The sequence below is a fragment of the Scyliorhinus torazame genome, chromosome 1 (assembly GCF_047496885.1).
Source record: "Scyliorhinus torazame isolate Kashiwa2021f chromosome 1, sScyTor2.1, whole genome shotgun sequence".
In the NCBI taxonomy this organism is placed as follows: Eukaryota; Metazoa; Chordata; class Chondrichthyes; order Carcharhiniformes; family Scyliorhinidae; genus Scyliorhinus; species Scyliorhinus torazame.
Genome location: NC_092707.1, coordinates 75,410,537 through 75,432,948, shown reverse-complemented (window position 1 = coordinate 75,432,948; position 22,412 = coordinate 75,410,537). Strand labels below are relative to the sequence as shown.

The window sequence follows — 22,412 nt, the reverse complement described above, 5'->3', positions numbered from 1 at the left end:
TGAGGCTCTGCCCCCTAGTTCTGCTTTCACCCGCCAGTGGAAACAACCTGCCCGTATCTATTCGATCTATTCCATTCATAATTTTATATGTTTCTATAAGATCCCCCCACATCCTTCTAAATTCCAACGAATACAGTCCCAGTCTATTCAACCTCTCCTCGTAATCCAACATCTTCAGCTCTGGTATTAACCTAGTGAATCTCCTCTGCACACCCTCCAGCGACAGTACGTCCTTTCTCAGGTAAAGAGACCAATACTGAACACAATACTCCAGGTGTGGCCTCAGTAACACCTTATACAATTGCAGCATAACCTCCCTAGTCTGAAACTCCATCCCTCTAGCAATGAAGGACAAAACTCCATTTGCCTTCTTAATCACCTGTTGCACCTGTAAACCAACTTTTTGCGACTCATGCACTAGCACACCCAGGTCTCTCTGCACAGCGATATGTTTTAATATTTTATCATTTAAATAATAATCTCTTTTGCTATTATTCCTACCAAAATGGATAACCTCACATTTGTCAAAATTGTATTCCATCTGCCAGCCCATATCCCATTCACTTAACCTATCCAAATCCCTCTGCAGACTTCCGGTATCCTCTGCACTTTTTGCTTTACCACTCATCTTAGTGTCGTCTGCAAACTTGGACACATTGCCCTTGGTCCCCAAATCCAAATCATCTCTGTAAATTGTGAACAATTGTGGGCCCAACACAGAACCCTGAGGGACACCACTAGCTACTGATTGCCAACCAGAGAAACACCCATTAATCCCCACTCTTTGCTTTCTATTAATTAATCAAACCTCTATCCATGCTACTACTTAACCCTTAATGCCATGCATCTTTATCTTATGCAGCAATCTTTTGTGTGGCACCTTGTCAAAAGCTTTCTGGAAATCCAGATATACCACATCCATTGGCTCCCCGTTATCTACCGCACTGGTAATGTCCTCAAAAAATTCCACTAAATTAGTTAGGCACAACCTGCCCTTTATGAACCCATGCTGTGTCTGCCCAATGGGACAATTTCCATCCAGATACCTCGCTATTTCTTCCTTGATGATAGATTCCAGCATCTTCCCTACTACCGAAGTTAAGCTAACTGGCCTATAATTACCTGCTTTCTGCCTACCTCCTTTTTAAAATAGTGGTGTCATGTTTGGTAATTTGCAATCCACCAGGACCACCCCAGAGTCCAGTGAATTTTGGTAAATTATCACTAGTGCATTTGCAATTTCCCTAGCCATCTTTTTTAGCACTCTGGGATGCATTCCATCAGGGCCAGGAGACTTGTCTACCTTTAGCCCCATTAGCTTGCCCAATACTGCCTCCTTAGTGATTACAATCATCTCAAGGTCCTCACCTATCATATTTTTATTTCCATCAGTCACTGGCATGTTATTTGTGTCTTCCACTGTGAAGACTGACCCAAAAAACCTGTTCAGCTCCTCAGCCATTTCCCCGTCTCCTATTATTAAATCTCCCTTATCATCTTCCAAAGGACCAATATTTACCTTAGCCACTCTTTTTTGTCTTATATATTTGTAGAAGCTTTTACGATCTGCTTTTATGTTCTGAGCAAGTTTACTTTCATAGTCTACCTTACTCTTCTTTATAGCTTTTTTAGTAGCTTTCTGTTGTCCCCTAAAGACTTCCCAGTCCTCTAGTCTCCCACTAATTTTTGCCACTTTGTATGTTTTTCCTTCAATTTGATACTCTCCCTCACCTCCTTAGATATCCACGGTCAATTTTTCCCCTTTCTACCGTCTTTCTCTTTTGCCGGTATGAACCTTTCCTGAACAATGTGAAAGATCGCTCGGAGGGTTCTCCACTGTTCCTCAACTGCTTCACCATGAAGTCTTTGCTCCCAGTCTACCTTAGCTAGTTCTTCTCTCATCCCATTGTAATCGCCTTTGTTTAAGCACAAAACACTAGTGTTTGATTTTACCTTGTCATCCTCCAACTGTATTTTAAATTCCACCATATTGTGGTCGCTCCTTCCAAGAAGATCCCGAACTATGAGATCATTAATCAATCCTGCCTCTTTACACAGGACCAGATCTAGGACCGCTTGTTCCCTTGTAGATTCCATTACATACTGTTCCAGGAAATTATCCCGGACACATTCTATGAACTCCTCCTCAAGGCTGCCTTTACCAACCTGGTTAAACCAATCGACATGCAGATTAAAATCTCCCATGATAACCGCTGTACCATTTCTACATGCATCCGTTATTTCTTTGCTTATTGCCTGCCCTACCATCCTGTTACTATTTGGTGGCCTATAGACTACTCCTATCAGTGACCTTTTCACCTTACTATTCCTGATTTCCCCCAAAATTGATTCAACCTTATCCTCCATAGCACCGATGTCATCCCTTACTATTGCCTGGATGTCATCCTTAAATAACAGAGCTACATCACCTCCTTTACCACCCACTCTGTCCTTCCGAATAGTTTGATACCCTTGGATATTTAACTCCCAATCGTGACCATTCTTTAACCATGTTTCAGTAATGGCCACAAAATCATAGTCATTCACGATGATTTGCGCCATCAACTCATTTACCTTATTCCGAATACTACGAGCATTCAGGTAAAGTACACTTATGTTGGCTCTTAACACCTTGATCAGCAACCTCTCCTAAGTTATTTTTCCTCTTAACTTTTCTCCTAATTTTCCGAGTCGTTGATCCCACATCTTCACATAACAACCTGTCGCGTCGCTTACCATTAATGTTTTTACTTCCCGTTTCATTCCTTTTAGTATTACTGGGCCTATTCACTGAGCTCCCCTCAGTCACTGTACCTTGTACTGTCGCCCTTTTTGATTTTTGACTATGGCTTCTCTTCCTTATACTTTCCCCCTTACTGCCTTTTGTTTCTGCTCTTGTTTTACTACCTTCCAACTTCCTGCACCGTTTCCCATCCCCTGCCACATTTGTTTAAACACGCCCCAAGGAGGACACCTGCTCTCTGTGGCAGTCAAGGTCACCGCAGCACTGAACCTCTACGCCTCGGGATCATTCCAGGGTTCGTGTAGGGACCTGTGTGGCATCTCGCAGGCCATAGCCCATAGGTGCACCCTCTCCTCCCGTCAGTTGTCCATATGGCCCTGGGGTTCATCTCGGGACTGAGGGTCAGCTGGTTCGAGCCCCCACTGCCCCTGCATCATCTGACTCTGCCAGCCCTGCTTACTCCCTGATGTCTGCACCATCATGTTGATGCCCTCAGCAATGCTCATCAGTGACTGAGACATGCTCTGCAGGGCCCCAGCCATGCCCACCTTAACTGGACAATCCCCGTGGCACCTCGGCCATTCCCAACTGAGAGCGAGACATGTCCCGCAGCATCTCATCAAGGTTAGCCTGGTACTGGGTCACTTCCCTTCTGCCCAATTAATACCTTTAGACTGCCACCTTGGCACTGCCAAAGTGCTTAGATGGCACTGCTAATAGAACATAGAACATACAGTGCAGAAGGAGGCCATTCGGCCCATCGAGTCTGCACCGACCCACCTAAGCCCTCACTTCCATCCCATCCCCATAACCTAATAACTCTTCCCAGTGACTTAGTGACTCTTTTTGTCACTAAGGGCAATTTAACATGGCCAATCCACCTAACCTGCACGTCTTTGGACTGTGGGAGGAAACCGGAGCACCCGGAAGAAACCCATGCAGACACGGGGAGAACATGCAGACTCCGCACAGACAGTGACCCAGCGGGGAATTGAACCTGGGACCCTGGCGCTGTGATGCCACAGTGCTATCCACTTCTGCTACCGTGCTGCCCTGGCAGGAGCACTGCCTGGTGCCAGGGTGCCAGTGCAAGGGTGCCTGAGTTCCAGGGTGGCACTACCAAGGGCCTGGGGGTGAGGGGGGCCATGCCCATGAAATGAGGGTGGAGGGATTTTGAATGGCGGAGGAGTAAAGGGCAGGTAAGTAGGGGCCTCTGGAAGGTTGGAGAGAAGATGGGTGGGGCTCCTAAAGGGAGGGGGTGCTGTAAGGCGAATTGGGGGGCCTGAACAGGGGGGGATCATCAGTGACCCCATAGTGGAGTGTTCTCCCTTGGGGGTTGTGGGGTAGTGTTCATGTGTGTGTGGGGGGGGGGAGTGACATTGATTTGCTGCCCCCACCGAGCACTGGGGAGCAAGCCCAATGCCCCCGGGCTCTCTGCCTGTGAGCAAAGTTGGCGACTCACCTCCTCAGCTCTCTGCAGAAGCCCTTCTGCCATGTTTACATTTTTAAAAAGGAGTACTAATCGGCGCCAGCGTGACCACTTGCTGAGGAGGCCACTGGATCACAGGAGGCTGTTGGTCTGGGGTGGCTCCCGTTAATTTTATGGAAATAGGGCTTAAGTGGTGATTATTTGCTTCTCGCTACGGTATGACGGGATACCGATTTCGGGCTGATTGTATTGCCAACTGTTTGATGCCTGATGAAGTTCTTGTCTTTGGCCTCTCCCGATATTCTCCCGATATTCACAGGCCTCAGCGTGCTCTCACTCAAGCGCAACGAGGCCAGAGACTCAAACCCCTTGTGTTAATTTGTTCATAATTATGGTAAAATCTCAGAATTGGACTGATTTTATCTCGTACAATTATTTTGCTGAAATAGAGATACATTGGAAAGTGATTAATTCTGCACCTTTAATACCGCAAGTAAGTTGGTCCTTTTACAAACCAAGTCAATATCACAGGCATCAAAAGTGGGGTCAGTGTTACAAGTTGATTTTAAAAGGTGTTACACTTTTAAGTATCTGCTAATCAGTCTTTATTGTTGAGTGGATTTCATAACCTCTATTGATATTGAGTTATTGATTTTTCAGAATTATTGACTATTCCTTTATTAAAATGTGTTGTAAAGTGCTGCCTGGTACAAGAGGTCCAATAATTCTACTTCAATATTGCCAATAATTTATTGTATGTTATATACTGCCACCGCCTAGATCAGTCAGTGATCAGAAAGATGTACTTATTCTAACCAATGCAGCTGCTGACATAGCGTCTGTAACATGGGTGATCTCAGCGATGCAGTCATTTAGTGGTGTAACTATATGGAATGACACAAAAGGCCGAGTTTTCACTCTTCAGTCAGGAAAATTCCCCACTTCGCAAACCCAACTTGGGAGAAAATGTCCTGTATGTTTTTTTGTTCCACAGGGCTGGGTGTTAATGGGAGCCTGGCCTGATGCTCTGGGAAAGAATTTGAAGGCAGTCAGGGACTGCTGGGTAGGAAAACAATCTCCGTGAAAGGCCTGTTTAGTTGTTCTGGGACTGGTAAGAAAGAAAATAAAACAAAAAAAAAATCCCTCAGCTCTCACCCTCCAACACACTCTCCATGCCATATCATGCTCCTAGCCACTACCCTTTGCCCTTGCACTTTCCATGCCAACTCACCCAGTATCAACCATGGGTAGATCACGGGTAAAATGCTGAGATGAAGTAAGATAATGTTCTGCCTATTGCAGATTTCATTTGAATGTATTTTTATGAATGTTAGTTTTATTACATTTAAATTCTTTCAAGTACTTAATCCCGTGAAAGCAAACAATTCATGCAAGTACTTATTCCTTTATGAAAACACACATTTGTATTCATAACCCAACATCAAAAACTTCACAATGACTTGGAGTTGTTAATCAACTGTCAATTTATAGGCTCCCAACTGAGTAAGATCTGGGGTTTGCTTCAATTTAATTGTAAAACTTGGATCAATTACAATTCCAGACTAAGTTCTGAAAACTGATCCAAAAGGAACTTTCAGTTCAGACTAGCTACAGACCATACGGGTTTGAATGTGTTTTAACTAGTTTCATGGAATTTATTAAGTTATTACCAGTACAAAAATGTAATACTTAACAGGCAGTGGTGAGCAGTTGCATCCACCGTGGGCCACTGGTTGATGACCTTTGACTTTATACCCTTTCTCAACCTTGGCTTTTTGCTGTATTGAGCAAACACCCTTACTAGGCATTTGGTCAGTAATTAACCAACTGTTCTGCCAAAACTATACATTGAGCTGTTATGCATTTCAAGGCCCAAATGATTTGTATCTCTTCTTATTTGCACGAACTTCAGTCGCGCACTTCCTACATACTATGCCATTCATGTGTTTTGTCTTTCACAGCTATTCAACCTTCTGCTGCTGTGGCTCTGTGTTCACTTACCTAACATTAAGTCAATATGCACAGAATCTGTTTCTGCAGCTCTTTACCAGATCAGATTTACTTACAGTCTTTTACTGGACAAAAGGTCAAAATTCCCCTGAGGCTGCCCATAGTTTAGAACATTGCCAGTAATGTTTTGCATTAATTGAATTAACCACCTTATATCACTCATGGTATTTCTTTTCACTTGTACATACTTTAGCTAATATTTAACTGAGCTTATCAATTAGGCTTTATGGCTCTGTCACATACAAAGTACAATTTTAACAGATACCCTTAAAGATATGACAACCGTACCATAATTACAAAAACAAGCCTAATTCCAGAACTGTGATAATAATAGGTTGTGGAACCAGTCATGCAGCACCAATACTATAATGATGACCCTCAGGCTTATGTCAACAGACAAGAGTGAAATTGCAAGAACTCATTTTTTGTTAAACTGCAGACTTTTTCAAATTTAAAGGGAAGGAGATTTAAATTCCTCAAAGGGCCAGTTTCACAGAGCTTATCCACTTATGCACATTCATGAATACCTTTACTTCTCCTAAAGGGGTACTTGGATCTATCTAAAATCAGTATCTGGGCCTATCGTAAAGAGTATCCTACCTCTCCAAAGAACTCAGGCAGCTTTAGATCTTTTCCTCGTGTCTGAAGCCCATGGGGTGCGTCTGGACACCACACAAATGAAAAATGGATCTATTTGAAGGAAACTGCATTTCTCAATGTGCAACTGCTTCTGTGAACCATGGATGTGCTAACTACAACCTGCCCCAGTTTCCACCCTCCACCCCCAAGTGAGAAGGTTGGGTGCTGGGTTTAGGGGTGGGATTTCTGGGATTGGGGTTAGAGCACCATTTTAGTTAAACTGGAGACCCTTTCTGTCCCTGTGAAAATTCAGGCCCAGGTATATTTGCTGACTCTATAAGACAGTGGCCTCAGTTGCTGAGAAAGGGCAGAATGGTGTTTGTTGCTGAGCAGATGATTGACCGACTCACCATTGGAAAATATATCCAAATAATAGTTCCAAAGGTTGACTACTCAATGTATTTTGGGCAGATGTTTGGCACAGTATTGTTTCCATAGAGCCAGAAAACCTTGAATATAAATAGCTTACTTTTATTCATTTATAGGATGTGGGTGTCGTTGACTCGGTCAACATTTATTGTCCATCCCTAGCTGACCTTCAGAAGGTTTTGTGGGCTGCCTTTTTGAACCGCTGCAGTCCCTAAGGTGCAGATATACCCACAATGCTGTTAGGAAGGAAATTACAGGATTTTGACCCAGCGACAGTTAAGGAATGGCGATATATTGCCTAATCAAGATGGTGTATGACTTGGGGTGTCTCCAGGTGGTGGTGTTCCCAGGTATCTGTTACTCTTGTCTTTCCAGATGGTAGTGGTTGAAGATTTGGGAGGTGCTGCCTTAGGAATCTTGGTGAGTTCCTGCAGTGCACCTTGTAGATGGTACACACAGTTCGCCACTGTTCGTCAGTGATGGAGGGAGTGAATGTTTGTAGCAGGGGAGCAATCAAGCGGGCTGCTTTATCCTGGATGGTGTTAAGCTTCTTGAGTGTTGTTTGAGCTGCACTAATTCAGGCAAATGGAGAGTATCCCACTACATTCCTGACTTGTGCCTTGTAGATGGTGGACAGGCTTTGGGGAATCAGGAGGTGAGTTACTCGCCACAAGATTCGTAGCCTTTGACCTACTCTGATGTCCACAGTATTTTCATGGCTAGTCCAGTTCAGCTTCTGGTCAATGGTAGCCCCAGGATGTTGTTATTGGGGGATCCAGTGATGGTAATGCCATCAAATGTCAAGGGGTGACGATGCAATTCTCTCTTGTTAGAGATATTCTTCGGCTGCCACTTGTGTGGTGTGAATGTTACTTGCCACTTGTCTGCCCAAGCCTGGATATCGTCCAGGTCTTGCTGGATTTGGACATGGACTGCTTCAGTATTTGAGGAGTTACAAATGGTATTGAACATTGTGTAGTCCTGTGCGAACACCCCCACTTCTGACCTTGATGATGGAAGTAAGGTCATTGATGAAGCAGCTGAAGATGGTTGGGCCTAGGACACTAGCCTGAGGTACTCCTGCAGTGATGTTCTGGAACTGAGATGAAATGAAATGAAGTGAAAATGAAATGAAATGAAATGAAATGAAAATCGCTTATTGTCACAAGTCGGCTTCAAATGAAGTTACTGTGAAAAGCCCCTAGTCGCCACATTCTGGCGCCTGTTCAGGGAGGCTGTTACGGGAATTGAACCGTGCTGCTGGCCTGCCTTGGTCTGCTTTCAAAGCCAGGAATTTATCCCTGTGCTAAACAGCCCCGTATGATTGGCCTCCAATCACCACAGCTATCTTCCTTTGTGCCAGGTATGACTCCAACCAGCAGAGGGTTACCGTAATTCACATTGACTCCTGTTTTCCTCTGGATCCTTGATGCCATACTTGGTCAAATGCTGCCTTGAATAAAAAAGCAAATCCGGACCTCCTGCCAACGCAAAAAATGTAATCCACTGACATATAATTGACCGTTGCAAAAATGGCCTGGAAGGAATTCTAGAATTGTTTACCTTCATCCTATGGTCTGCTCCAACCCCCAAGACATTCCTGTTGTCCAATGTTGTTAAAGACATAAATCCAGAAGTACATCCATTCACAAGATTTTGTTTTGCCTTGGGTATTATTTTTGGTAAAATGGTGCTCGTCACTCTCTTAAAGGCTGTTATTCAAGATTACCATAAAACCATAAAACCATACGACATAGGAGCAGAAATAGGTCACGTGGCCCATCACATCTGTTCCGGCATTCAATCATGGCTGATATTTTTCTCATCCCCATTCTCCAGCCTTCTCTCCATAACCCCTGATCCCCTTATTAATCAAGAACCTATTTGTCCCTGTCTTAAAGACACTCAGTGGTTTGGCCTCCACAGCTTTCTGCGACAAAGTATTCCACAGATTCACCAGCCTCTTGCTGAAGAAATTCCACCTTGTCTCTGTTTTAAAGGATTGTCCCTTCAATCTGAGGTTGTGCCCTCTGGCTCTAGTTTTTCCTACTAGTGGAAACTTCCTCTCCACATTCACTCTATCCAGGTGTTGCTGCATCTTAAAGTTTCAATAAGATCCCCCCTCATCCTTCTAAACTCCACGAGTACAGACCAAGAATACTGAACTGCTCCTCATATGACAAGCTCTTCAATCCAGGGATCATTCTTGTGAACCTCCTCTGGACCCTTTCCAAGGCCAACACATCCTTCCTTAGAAACTGGGCCCAAAACTGCTCAAAATACTCCAAATGAGGTCTGACCAGAGCCTTACACAGCCTCAGAAGTACATTCCTGGTCTTGCATTCTATCCCTCTCGTCATGAATGCTAACATTGCATTTGCCTTCTTAACTGCCAACTGAACCTGCACGTTAGCCTTAAGCGAATCGTGAACAGGGACTCCCAAGTCTCTTTGTGTTTTTGATTTCCCAACACCAAGCATTTGACAGAGGAGGTGAGAAACTGAGACAGAGGTTTTTAAATGCCCATAGATTGTGAAAGGTTTATGCATAGAACAGAAAATGCTGGCAATACCCAGCAGGCTAGGCAGCATTTGTGAAGAGACAAAGAGAATGGAAATTTGAAATAATGAATGTTCATCAGAAACATTTTGCTCTCTGCAGATACTGCCTGACTTCCTGGGCTTTTTATTGGGTTCAGATTTCCAGCATCAGAATTTGTTTTCTTTAGAGAATAGTTTTACCACTTTATTTAAAGGGAACAGATACCAATGATTACTTCAAATTATTGGTACATATAAAAATCAGGTCCTCCTATCAGTTTACTTCCAATATTATTCATTGGCAGAGGACAACAAGTCTTCTATAATTTCCTTTTATGTCGACTTTGCACAGATCTTAGACAGCCACCATTTTCTAATAACTCCCTGTAGATTTCCTTCCCATCTGTCCCATCAATTTCTATTTTCTCAAAGAGGCAATGCACAGAAAATGTAGCCTATTACCTTCTGCCACCATTTCCAGTTGGGGACCCATTGTACCTGCTAGTGACTTTTATTCATATTATGGCTGCAAAAAAAGACTAAATTGCAACTGTTTACATCACCTCTGAGAGAAACCTTTGTTATCTTGACCTGAATGAAAACTCTTTTGGAGTGAACACACTCAATCAACTGCCCACAATCACCTCCTGTTCTCACACTACCTCCATATGCCAAGGGCACTAAATTCAGTTGTCTTTAATGGATCCAAAAAAAACTTGCACTACCCTTCACATTCAGTCTTTGAACGATGAATCACTCCTTGTCCAGATAGAAGGTGGATAGAAATGAAAACTTTTACCACTATGAATAACTTAATGGCACCGTGGTACAGTGGTTATCATTGGTGCCTCAAGTAGGGTCAGGATTCTTTGTTGCAAGTCCACCCCGCTTCTGCTGCTAGCAACGACAGAGAATTTGGTGCTCAGTCAAATCTCCCATTACTGAAGTGGGACTGGAGAATCCGCTGCCGTGAACACCCACAATGTCAAGTCCTTGCAGTTTCTACTATTGATACTTTAAATGATTCGTTGATTGTAGGGCTGGGTTAAGGAGGTGAACATAGTAATTGTTGCTAACTATTGGGCACCAGCCTCCAAGAATTAAAATTAAAACCAAGCTCATTTCAAAGTAGCTCCAATCTGTTGTAATGTGTATTAATATTTGGACTCTGCATGCTGAATTGGCTCAAGGTTCCATTGCTTTGATGTATAAATGTCACTGATTAATATATCTTGTAATATTATAATGGTTCTTGTTCAACCTTTATTTTTTTGTGTTTCCCTGCTGTGTCTTGTATTAGGAACACATAGCATTGTGAATGTGGTAGAGTGGTCCCTTTAAGGGGTGTGCCCTTGTGCTCATGTGACTGGTTTGGGGTCTATCATATGGGAACAAACCCCAACCAATGAGGAAAAAGTGTGGGGCATGGGGAGTGGGGTTATGGTCAGAATGAACCTGGGAGCCAGAGTGTTAACACCTATATGTATAGCAATTCTGTGCTTCTATGTAAGTTACCCTTGTTTGTTGCCAATAAACATTTTGTTCTTCCTTACTACTGTCTACCTGGTATTTTCTCGAGCCACCACAGTGAATGAGTTAACCAGTTTAAATAACTGAAGATACTACATTCAGCACCATTAAAATGTCTGGTCAGACTATACTTTCTTTGTACAATGTTTGAGTGTTGAGCACCTACAATCATTAATGGTATTCTGAATTTTTGATCCTTCACCAAAGAACATTAATGGAGGTGAACAACAGGCCTAGCATGTGCTCAACACCTTTTAAACCAAGCTACTGAGAAACCCCATGGAATGCTTCAGTTTTCCTGGTATCTGGAGTGCCTACTCCTTCTTGATTAATCACGGGATCAAGGGTTACCGGGCGAAGGCAGGAGAATGGAGATGAGAAACATATCAGCCATGATCGAATGGAGGAGCAGACTTGAAGGGCCGAATGGCCTAATTCTGGTCCTGTATCATATGGTCTTTTAAGGGCACACTCAAGTGTTGGCATGAGACAGGACTCGAGCACACACGTGTGTGCATGAGCGCTTCAGCAATTTAATTGGCTAAAATTGTGCAATATATGAGTACAGCAGACTGAGGCGAGCTTCTTGGCTCTTGTACACCTCTCAAGGAGATTGGCTTTCAGCAGGATTAGCATCTGAGAATGAAGCGTGAATACCCTGAATCAATCAACAACGTTAACTGGCCAATCAACATGTGCTATTGAAATTTGTTTGGATCACATTTGGATTACCAAATCAAGGCATATTCTGATTAAAATCCTAACTGTCCCAAGGATGGTTTGGTTTCAATGTTCTATCCTGGAGTGTCTCATCTTGGAGCCATGTTGAACTCAAAAAGATTCCTTTTGTCCATTCTTGCAAGTATTTTGGGCACTAGTTTGCTGACTGGCAAGTAGGTTTGGGTCCTTGCTGGATCAACAGCTGATAGAGAAATTGCTCATGACTATTGCGGTGAGCAGCTCTCCCTAAAAGGTGAGTCCATTTTCCGCTACTCTGCTGATCACAATGTAGCCACAAAACATATCCTGTTTAATGGTGAATCCACCAAGCAAAGTTGTGGTTTCTCAGCTGACATGCTGAAATTCAAGTGTAGGAGGTACAGAATCCTTTTTATATATGCACATGTTTGCAGAATTATCCGCCAAGAGTTGTGAGCTCAATCCAGGTTTCCCCCATCAACTATATGGTAAACAACCACTTTTTGCTTGATGGAGGAACCTATGCAGGGCGACTTGCAGCTTTCCATTTTAATTTTTCAAAGTGCTCAAACCCAATGCCAGTCTTGTGCATCACCCAATGTTTAATCCAGGCTCTCTCAGTCCCAGACCCATGATAACATTCCCCTTGTTCTCACTTTCTACTCCACTAGCCTCCACATTCCATATGTCATCCTTCACTTCTTACAAGGACTTATCAAGGTTTCTCGCTCTCCATTGCATCTGGTCTGATGTGTCATCTCCCATATCAATGCTTCTAATGCAGCTTCCTCCCTCCACAATGGACAATTCCCCTTGACCCTGTTCATTCCATGTCTCACAATGTTGCTTCCTCCCCTCTTTCTCAGGTTTCCCTTGTCCTTGCCTTTCAAACCACAAAGCTCCACATTCAAAAAGTCATCCTCCACCACTAAACACCTTTTTTCCCTCCTTTCAGGTTTCCAAAGGTCAGTTCCCTCCGTTACATTTTGGACCACTCCTTGTTTCACTCTGGACACCCACTCCCCTTCTTGCAACAATTTGCTGTGCAAACATTGGAGATGTAATTTTATAACATCTCCCTTCACACCATCCAAAGCGAAAACTCTCCTTCCAGATGAACAAGCAATTTACTTGTACCTTTCAATTTAGTCTCGCTATTGGCTATTCATGATGAAATATCTTCTAAATTGTGGAGACCAAATGCAGTACTAAATGACCATTTTGTCGAATACCTCTGTTCAGTCTGCGAGTGTGACCCCGAGCATCTGATTGCCTATCATTTTGATTCTTTACCCCACTTCAAATCTGACATCTCCCCCTCCAACACTTTTTTCCAATGAAACTCAAAGTAGGCTTGAGGAGCAGAACCTCATCTTTAAGTGAGACATTTTACTGACTCATCATCATTGAGCTCAACCTCGGTGCTTTTGGAAACAAATTTGAGCTTGGACAAGTTTGGATTAATTAAAGAATGTCAGCCATGAACGTCAGCCAAGACATGTTAAAGGACAATAGTGTTGAACTGACTTTATTGAACGTTTTGTGGTAACAGAGAGGGTTGTTAATGCTAATAGGTTTATCTGGTGTCAATGGACTTTTAAAAGGCATTTGATAAAGTGGCAGCCCATGGTCTGGCAGCATGGAGAAGAGATTGGCTGAGTCACATGAAATAGTGGTGAATGTTTGTTAATTGCATATCAATTGTTTTTGATTATATGTAGGTGGAGGGCTTTAATTGAGGTTATATGTGAGCACAAAAAAGAGACTTGCTGAAACTGGCCTGTGGATGTGAGGAAATAAGCGCTTGTATTGTCTGTAATTAAACATGAGCCTGAGAAAAGATTGACTCCACTATCATTTTCACCAACTAAAATTTTCAGATTAGAGAACAAGTGTTTTCTGTCTGGGGGCAGGTGTACAGTGGGGTTTCACTGCGATGAGTGTCAATGACTTAGATTTGGGTATGCAGGGCACAATTCGCGGATGAGACAAATTTGGAAGTACTGAGAAGGTGATAGTGGTAGACCTCAAGAAGACATAGACTGGTGAAATGGGTGAAATGGGGCAGATGAAATTTATTGTCAAGAGGTGTGAAGTGATAGATTTTCGAAGCATGCAGGGAGACAATATAAAATACAGTTCTAAAGGGATTGCAGGAGCAGCGGGACCTCTTGGTATATGTGCAGAAATGGTGAAAGCTGGCAAGGCAGGCTGAGAAAGGGTTTAATGTGACATGTGAAACCCTGGACTTTATAAATAGAGGCACGTCATACAAAAGCAAGGGATTTATGATGAATCTTTATAAAAATCCTGGTTTCATTTGTCCTCAACTAGAGTATTGTGTCCAATTCTGGGCACTACACTTGAGAAGGATGTGAAGGCATTAAAGAGGGTGCAGAGATGGTTTACAAGGATGATGCTAGGAATGAGAGACCCCTGTTATATGGATTGATTGGAGAAGCTGATCTTGTTATCCTTGGAGAAGGAACAGTTGACAGGAGATTTAATGGAACTGTATAAAACCCTGAGGGGCGCAGATAGACTGAAAGCCTTCCCATTGATGGAACCAGAGGACCCTGATATTAAAGTGGTTTGCAAATGAACCAAAGGTGACATGAAGTAAAACTTTTTATGCATGATGCACTATCAATTACGAGACGAGAGTAGAGAATAATCGAGGCTTTATTAAGCAGAGATGTGTTGCCTCCTGCAGCTGCTACCGAAATGGCTGCAGCTCGGTGAGCACACACATTTATACTCTGCCTACTGGGCGGAGCCAGCAGGCAGGGATCTACCCCCGTACCTGTAGTACAGGAGCCTTACCGTATTACCTTTCGTATACGTATTATATAAACAGTGGTGACTACCACAATGCACAAGTGACGAGAATGTGGAATGCAGTGCCTGAGAATGGTGGAGGCAGATTTGATATCTCTTTCAGTACAACTTCTGATCATAAGGCCTATGTGATACTTGCTTTTGTTAGCTGAGGCATAGAATATAAGAGCGGGAAGGCTATGATGGAGCTGTATAAAACGCTTGTTCGGTCACAGCTAGAGTACTCTGTGCCACTCTGGTCATCACTATAGGAAGGATGTGATTGCAGTAGAAAGGGTGCAGAGGAGATTCACCAGGATGTTGCCTCAGCTGGAGTGTTGTAGCTATGAAGAGAGGCTGGAAAGTCTGAGGTGCTAAAATACACCAGGTACTTCCTGGCGGGACCTGGCTCTGCGGGCGGCCTCCGGGGGGACGCGAGGGGATCTGGCCCAGGGAGGTTCCCCCACGGTGGCCTGGCTCGCGATCGGGTCGATTGCGATCCGTGAGCGGGCCTGTGCCATGGGGACATTCTGTTACTCCGCTTCGGCTGCTGTGGACCTCCGCGATGGCCGACACGGAGATGAAACCTCCTGCGCATGCGCTGGAATGTTGCCAGCATATGCTGGCGCTCCTGCGCATGTGCCAACTCGTGCTGGCCGGTGGAGGCCCTTCGCCGCCGGTTGGCGTGGTGCCAAGCCCCTTCCGTGCCGGCCGGGGCGGCGCAAACCTCTCCGGAGGATTCCGCACCTTCGGGGAGGCCCGACGCCGGAGTGGTTCACGTCACTCCTTCGCGCCGGAGTTGCCTGCCCTGCCGATTCCCGCAGAATCCCGCCCATGGAACTCATTGTCTGAAAGGGTGGTAGAGAACGGAACGCTAAATCCTATGCGACTGCTTGGAGTCAGTGGACTGGTCAATTTTCATGAACTGGTCCATGTTCAGGAACTCAATGGCCAACCTAGACAAGTATGTCACCACTGTCACAGACCTCATCAGTAAGTGTGTCGAAGAAGGTAGCATGTGCGTTCCCCAACCGGAAACCATAGTTTAACTAGGGGATCCACTCCCTACTGAAGTCCAGGTCTGAGGCTTTCAGGACAGGCAACCCTGACCTATACAGGAAATCTAGGTATGACCTCTGCAAAGCCATCAGGGATGGCAAGAAACAACACCAGACTAAGCTGGAGTAAAAGACTAACGACATGGACTCTCGTCGGGTGTGTCAAGGCTTAAACAATGGAGCGTCTACAAAGCAAAACCAAGTGGAATCTCAGGCAACAGAGCAGCCCTCCCCAATGAACTCAATGCATTCTATGCTCGTTTTCGAGCAGGAAGCCAACAAATTGTTGTCAATGGCCCTAATTGCTTCAGACTCACCCAAACCTATCGTCCCAGCTTCCGAAGTTAGATTGGCCTTCTTGAAAGTGAATCCATGGAAAGCACCGGTCCTTACCGTGTCAGTGGTTGTGCACTCAAATCCTACGCGGACCAACTGGCAGGTGTGTTCGCAGTCATCTTCAACCTCTTCTTACTCCGTTCCGAGGTTCCCGCCTTCTTCAAGAAGACCACTAACATACTGGTGCCAAAGAAGATCGAGGCAATGTGCCTCACTGACTACCGTCCGGTGGCCTTGACATTGATCATTATGAAGTGCTTCGAGAGGTTGTTCATGAGACACATCGTACTCCCAGAATTTGATCAACTCCACACTCCCAGAATGCCTTGATCCATTGCAATTCGCATACCGCCACAACCGGTCCACAGCAGACACTATCTCCCTGGCCCTACACTCATCCCTGGAGCATCTCGAAAACAAGGACTACTACATCAGACTTCTATTCATTGACTGCAGCTCCGCCTTCAACACCATAATCCCAGCCAAGCCCATATCCAAACTCCAAAATCTAGGACTCGGCTCTTCTCTCTGCAACTGGATCCTCGGCTTCCTGACCCAGAGGCCAGAATCAGTGAGAATAATCAACAACACCCCCTCCACAATAATCCACAATACCGGGGCTCCATAAGGCTGTGTACATAGCCTCCTACTATATTCCGTGTACACACACGACTGTGTGGAAAAATTTGGCTTCAACTCCATCTACAAGTTTGCTGATGACGCAACTGTAGTGGGTCGCATCGCAAATAACGATGAGTCAGAATACAGGAGGGAGATGGAGATCCTAATAGCATGGTGTAACGACAACAATCTCTCCCGCAATGTCAGCAAAACTAAAGAGCTGGTCATTGACTTCAGGAAGCAAACTGTCGTACGCAGCCCTGTCTGCATCAATGGTGCCGAGGTGGAGATGGTTGACAGCTTTAAATTCCTAGGTGTAAACATCACCAACAATCTGGCCTGGTCCACCCACGTTGACGCTACGACCAAGAAAGCACAACAGCGCCAATACTTCCTCAGGAAGCGAAGGAATTTCGGCATGTCCGCATTGACTCATCAGTTTTTCCAGATACACCAAAGAAAGCATCCGATCTGGCTGCAACCCAGCTTGGTATGGCAACTGCTCAGGCCAAGACCCTAGGAAACTACAGAAAGTTGTGAACACAGCCCAGTCCATAACACAAACCCTTTTCTTTTATAAATTTAGAGTACCCAATTCATTTTTTCCAATTAAGGGGCAATTTAGCATGGCCAATCCACCTAGCCTGCACATTTTGGGTTGTGGGGGCAAAACCCACACTAACACGGGGAGAATGTGCAAACTCCACACAGACAGAGACCCAGAGCCGGGATTGAACCTGGGACCTCGGCGCCGTGAGGCAGCAGGGCTGACCCACTGCGCCACCGTGCTGCCTATTAAGGGGCAATTTAGCGTGGCCAATTCACTTACCCTGTACATTTATGGGTTGTAGGGGTGAAACCCATGCAAACACGGGGAGAATGTACAAACTCCATATGGACAGTGATCCAGAGTCGGGATTGAACCTGGGACCTCGGCGCCGTGAGGCAGCAGTGCTAACCACACCGCCGCCGCGCTGCCTCATAACACAAACCCGCCTCCCATTCATTGGGAAAGCGGGCAGTATAATCAAAGACCCCTCCCACCTGGGTTATTCTCTCTTCCAACCTCTTTCATCGGGCAGGAGTTAGAAAAGTCTGAGATCAGGCTCTAACGGATTCAAAAACAGCTTCTTCCACGCTGTTACCAGACTCCTGAATAATCCTTTTAGGACTGAACTGATCTCTCTCCACATCTTCTCTACTGAGTAGTACAACACTCTGTATGCTCCACCTAATGTCTATGCCTATGTATTTAAATTGTGTATCTATCGTATGTCCTGTGTTTTTCATGTATGGACTGATCTGCCTGGACTACGCAGAACAATACTTTTCACTGTATCTTGGTACATGTGACATTAAATCTAAATCTAAAACATTTAAGAAGCATTTAGCTGAGCACTTGAAACTCCATAGCATACAAGGCTATGCGCCAAATGCTGGAAAATAGGATTAGAATAGATAGGTGTTTGATGGCTGGCGCAGACATGATGGACCGAAAGACTTCTTTCTGTGATATGAAGCTTGGTGACCCTGTTTCATTTTCCTTCTGGACAGGTGTTGTTAGTACTGGTTTCTCCTTTACACCTCCTGGACTCTCCATCTCCCTTTGCCTTGAACTATCATGTTTTTTGTCATTTAATCTCATTCCTCCGTATCCTGGATCTTTTGCTTTTTATTCTTTCCCCTCGTCCTCCTCTTTCTCTTCCATGCTTGAAAACTGTGACATTTCTAGGAACACTTCTGCTGAAGGCTCTCGCACACATGCTTGCTCTCTGCCTGGGCGTGTGCTCTCTGCCTGCGCTGGCGTGCAATCTCTAGTCACGCGGGCATGCGCTCTCTCCTCGCGTATGTGCTCTCTCGACCCTCCAATCACATCCACTCCTAGGTGAGCAGGGAAGTACAGACAAGACGCATGCTGATGAATGATCTGTCTGTCCTCTCTGTGACTCCTCCTCGCGGCACTCCAGATGAGAGTGGCAGCTGCTCTTCCCCTCTGCCAGTCACTGCCATCCTCAGAGTCTTTGAGTACTGAAGAGTGTGCAGCAATGTCACTGAGTGCACTCCCTCAGGTGGAGATTTCTCACGCTCTATCAGCTAGAGGACAACCGCCAAGGCCGTCGGCCCAACAAGTCAGCAGGGAGGTCGTGCTGCAACTGTATAAGAGTGCTGGTTAGGCCACAACCTGAGTGCTGCATGCAGTTCTGGTCACTACATTATAGGCAGGATGTGATTGCACTGCAGACGGTGCAGAGATGATTCACCAGGATGTTGCCTGAGCTGGAGGTTCTGAGTTATTAGGAGAATTGCAGCGGCTGTTTTGTTTGGCGCGGTGAGGTTTGAGAGGGGGCCTGATAGAAGTGTATAAGATTGAGGAGCATAGTTAGGGTGGCTAGGAAGGCCCTTTTTCCATGAGTAGAGGGGTCAGTAACCAGGGGGCAGAGAGTAAAGGTAAGAGGTAGAATGCTAAGAGCGGGGTTGAGGAGAAATGTTTCCACAGAGGGTGGCAGGAATCAGGAACTTGCTGCCCAAAAGGTTGAGTCAGAAACCCCTTTAACGTTTAAGATGTATTTAGATAGTCACTTGCGCGGCCAGGACCTCCGGAGCTGTGGGCCAAGGCTATGGAAAATGGGATTAGTGTAGTCAGATCTTTGTTTACCGGCATGAACACGATGGTCCGAATAGCTTCCTTCTGTGCTGTAAATGAATCTAAATGCCGCTGTCAACAATGGAGGGGTTGGGCACCCAGGCATAGCAGCCACAAATATAAATTTAAGGGACAGTGAGCACAGGAATGGGTCTGCACAGGTGTATTTTGTTGTTTATCACAAGAAATGTGTAGTTTTCAATTAACAAAATTAACCATATATTTTAATATTTCACTTAAATGATAGAAAGATACATTACCATTTTGCTCACAAAACCTGAGTGTCCTATGTATTTGAGAGGTTTTGGCCACATCAGTGCCTTTTGAAAGACGGTTGAGGTAGCAAACTTTATTAGAGAAGCAGTGATGAAGGTGCCTGAAATGTTGACGAAGGGAGGGGTGCCCTTGGGCACAGACGGAAGCCAAGCCTTGACAGCCTAGCTGAAGGAGCATTGAATCACAGCCCCCAGGTGTTCCTGGCTCCACGGTGCGTTAACAGTTCAAAAAAAGGTTTACAAGACTAATACCAGGAATGGGCAGGTTGTTTGATGAGGAAAGGTTGGAGAGGTTAGGTTTGTATTCACTAGAGTTCAGAAGAGTAAGAAGCAATTTGATCGAATCCTTTACTATCCTGAGGGGTATTAACAGGATGCATGTGGAAAGGATATTCCCTCTTGTTGAAGATTCTAGAATTAGGGGTCACGGTTTTAAAAATAAATGGTCACTCATTTAAGATGGAGATGATGAGAAATGTTTTCTCTCCAGGGTCTTGGGTCTCTGGGATTCTTTTCCTAAAAGTCAGTGGAAGCAGAGTCTTTGCATATTTTTAAGGCAGAGCTCGCTAGATTCTTGATTAACAAGGGAATGAAAGGTTATTGGGGGGATAGGCAAGAATTTGGGGTTGAGGTTACAATAAGATCAGTCACGATCTTATTGAGTTGCGGAGCATGCTCGAAAACATGAGCAGCCTAACCCTGCTCCTAGTTCATCTGTTCATATGTTTCTCATGACAGGCTCCTCGTCCGCAGCATGTGCTTGCCCGAGCTCCCTATCAGAGTCGTCATTCGATTCTTCCTCTGAGGTGAGTGCACCTGCCTCAGGTTATCTCCTGGTCCAGTAGTTTCCCCCTTGAAAGAGAAAGATGATACAGAGCATAGCACACACAGACGATGAGCGACACTCGCTCTGGCGGATATTTTGGGGTGCCCCTCTGGAACGGTCCAGGTATCGGAACCTCATTTTTAGCAGACCTATTTTCCTCTCCATCACCACCCTTGTGGAGGTATGACAGCGATTGTACCTTTCCTCCACCTCTGTCCTTGGGTGCCTGAGTGGTGGCATAAGCCACTTTTTCAAAACATATGCCTTAGCGCCCAGCAACCAATCCTTGAGGAGACCTGGATCTGCGAACAGCCTTGGCACTTGTGTGTGAATCAATATGTAGGTATCGTGTGAGCTGCCAGGGGACCTTTCACTGACTTGTAGAATCTGGGTCCTGTGGTTGCACATATCTGATGGAATGATACCCCTTTTTTTTTGACAAAGGTGCCTGGCTGGCAGGTTGATGCCTTGAAGGCTACATTGGTGCAATCGATGGCATCTTTGATGCGGAAGAACCCAGGAAAAGCCGCAAGGCCTCTGGCTCGCTCAGTCTGGCAAGCTTGGCCTGTTCTGAAATGCATGCAGGTCATCATCCATCTGAACAGAGCGTCAGTCACCAGCTGAATGCAGGTATGTACCGCTGACTGGGAAACTATGCAACTATCACCCACTGACCCCTGGAAAGAGACAAGGCCATAAATGTTAAGGACTGCAAGTGACTTAGAGAGACATGAGCATTGGGTGTCCACGTAAATAGGCAGAGGCGATCTGCGGCCCAATCATCTGGTATATGGAAGTGCTGGTTTCACTTGAGAAGCAGAACCTCCTGCATGCGGCACTGGACCTCGGTCATCTCGAGGTAGTTGGATCGCTGCCTATAGACTCTGCCAGCTGGATAGTGACCTGTCTTCCTGGCCCTCCCTGCTGCCCATGAACACTCTGTGCCTGCGCCTCACCTTTGAGGACCACCTGGTCTTAATTCTCCTCGGCCCCTCTCTTCCTCAGAGGAGTTTTCCCTGCTGAGTACACAATACCACCTGCTGAGATGTTAATGGCGGCATGGTAGCACAGTGGTTAGCAATGTTGCTTCACAGCGTCAGGGTCCCAGGTTCGATTATCGTCTTGGGTCACTGTCTGTGCGGAGTCTGCGCGTTCTCCGTGTTTGCGTGGGTTTCCTCCGCATGCTCCGGTTTTCTCCCACAAGTCCCGAAAGACGTGCAGGTTAGCTAATTTGGACATTCTGAATTCTCCCTCCGTGTACCTGAACAGGCGGCGGAATGTGGCGACCAGGGGCTTTTCACAGGAACTTCATTGCAGTGTTAATGTAAGCCTACTTGTGACAATAAAGATTATTGTTATAATTATTATCAATGAGGTTGATCCATGCATTGTAGATGCCAATAGTTTGGAAATCTCAGAGATCTCACAAGACTGAAATATCCTGAAAAGTCCAGACAATAGGCAGAAACCTCCGAAGAAAGCAGTGAATATGTTCACAAGTCTAGTCTAAGTCCATACCAAACGCTCATTAACTCCTACCAACGCACCCTGCCTTTGCTCCTGCCTTCTTTCATCCTGCTTTTAGATGACAAATTGACAAAAACGAATTGGCTGACTGTCCATGTGCTGACCCAAAAATCACCCGGGTAACATAAAATTCTGGTTAATTGCTGCTTTAAATCATTTAATTGGTGGACGCACATCCCACTCGCCCCTGCTGATTGAAATGCGATGACATCGGGATGCATGCCCAATGTCTTCTCATGGGCTTCCAGGTCGGGCGCTCTTGTACTTTGCATGTAAAATTCTGGCCTATATCTTTAAATTGTGCACCATTGCAGATTAACACAATTTCCCGAATGGTAACTATTGAGTT

The 22,412-nt window shown here is 45.2% G+C and overlaps 1 long non-coding RNA gene across 1 annotated transcript in view; it reads left to right on the top strand.

The window, feature by feature from the left end:
* Positions 1-22,412, top strand: part of LOC140429530 (uncharacterized) — a 214,170-nt gene that overhangs the window by 143,515 nt on the left and 48,243 nt on the right. Inside the window, exon 2 of the long non-coding RNA XR_011949114.1 lies at positions 20,981-21,166. This is a non-coding gene — a long non-coding RNA (uncharacterized lncRNA). The remainder of the gene's footprint in view (positions 1-20,980; positions 21,167-22,412) is intronic.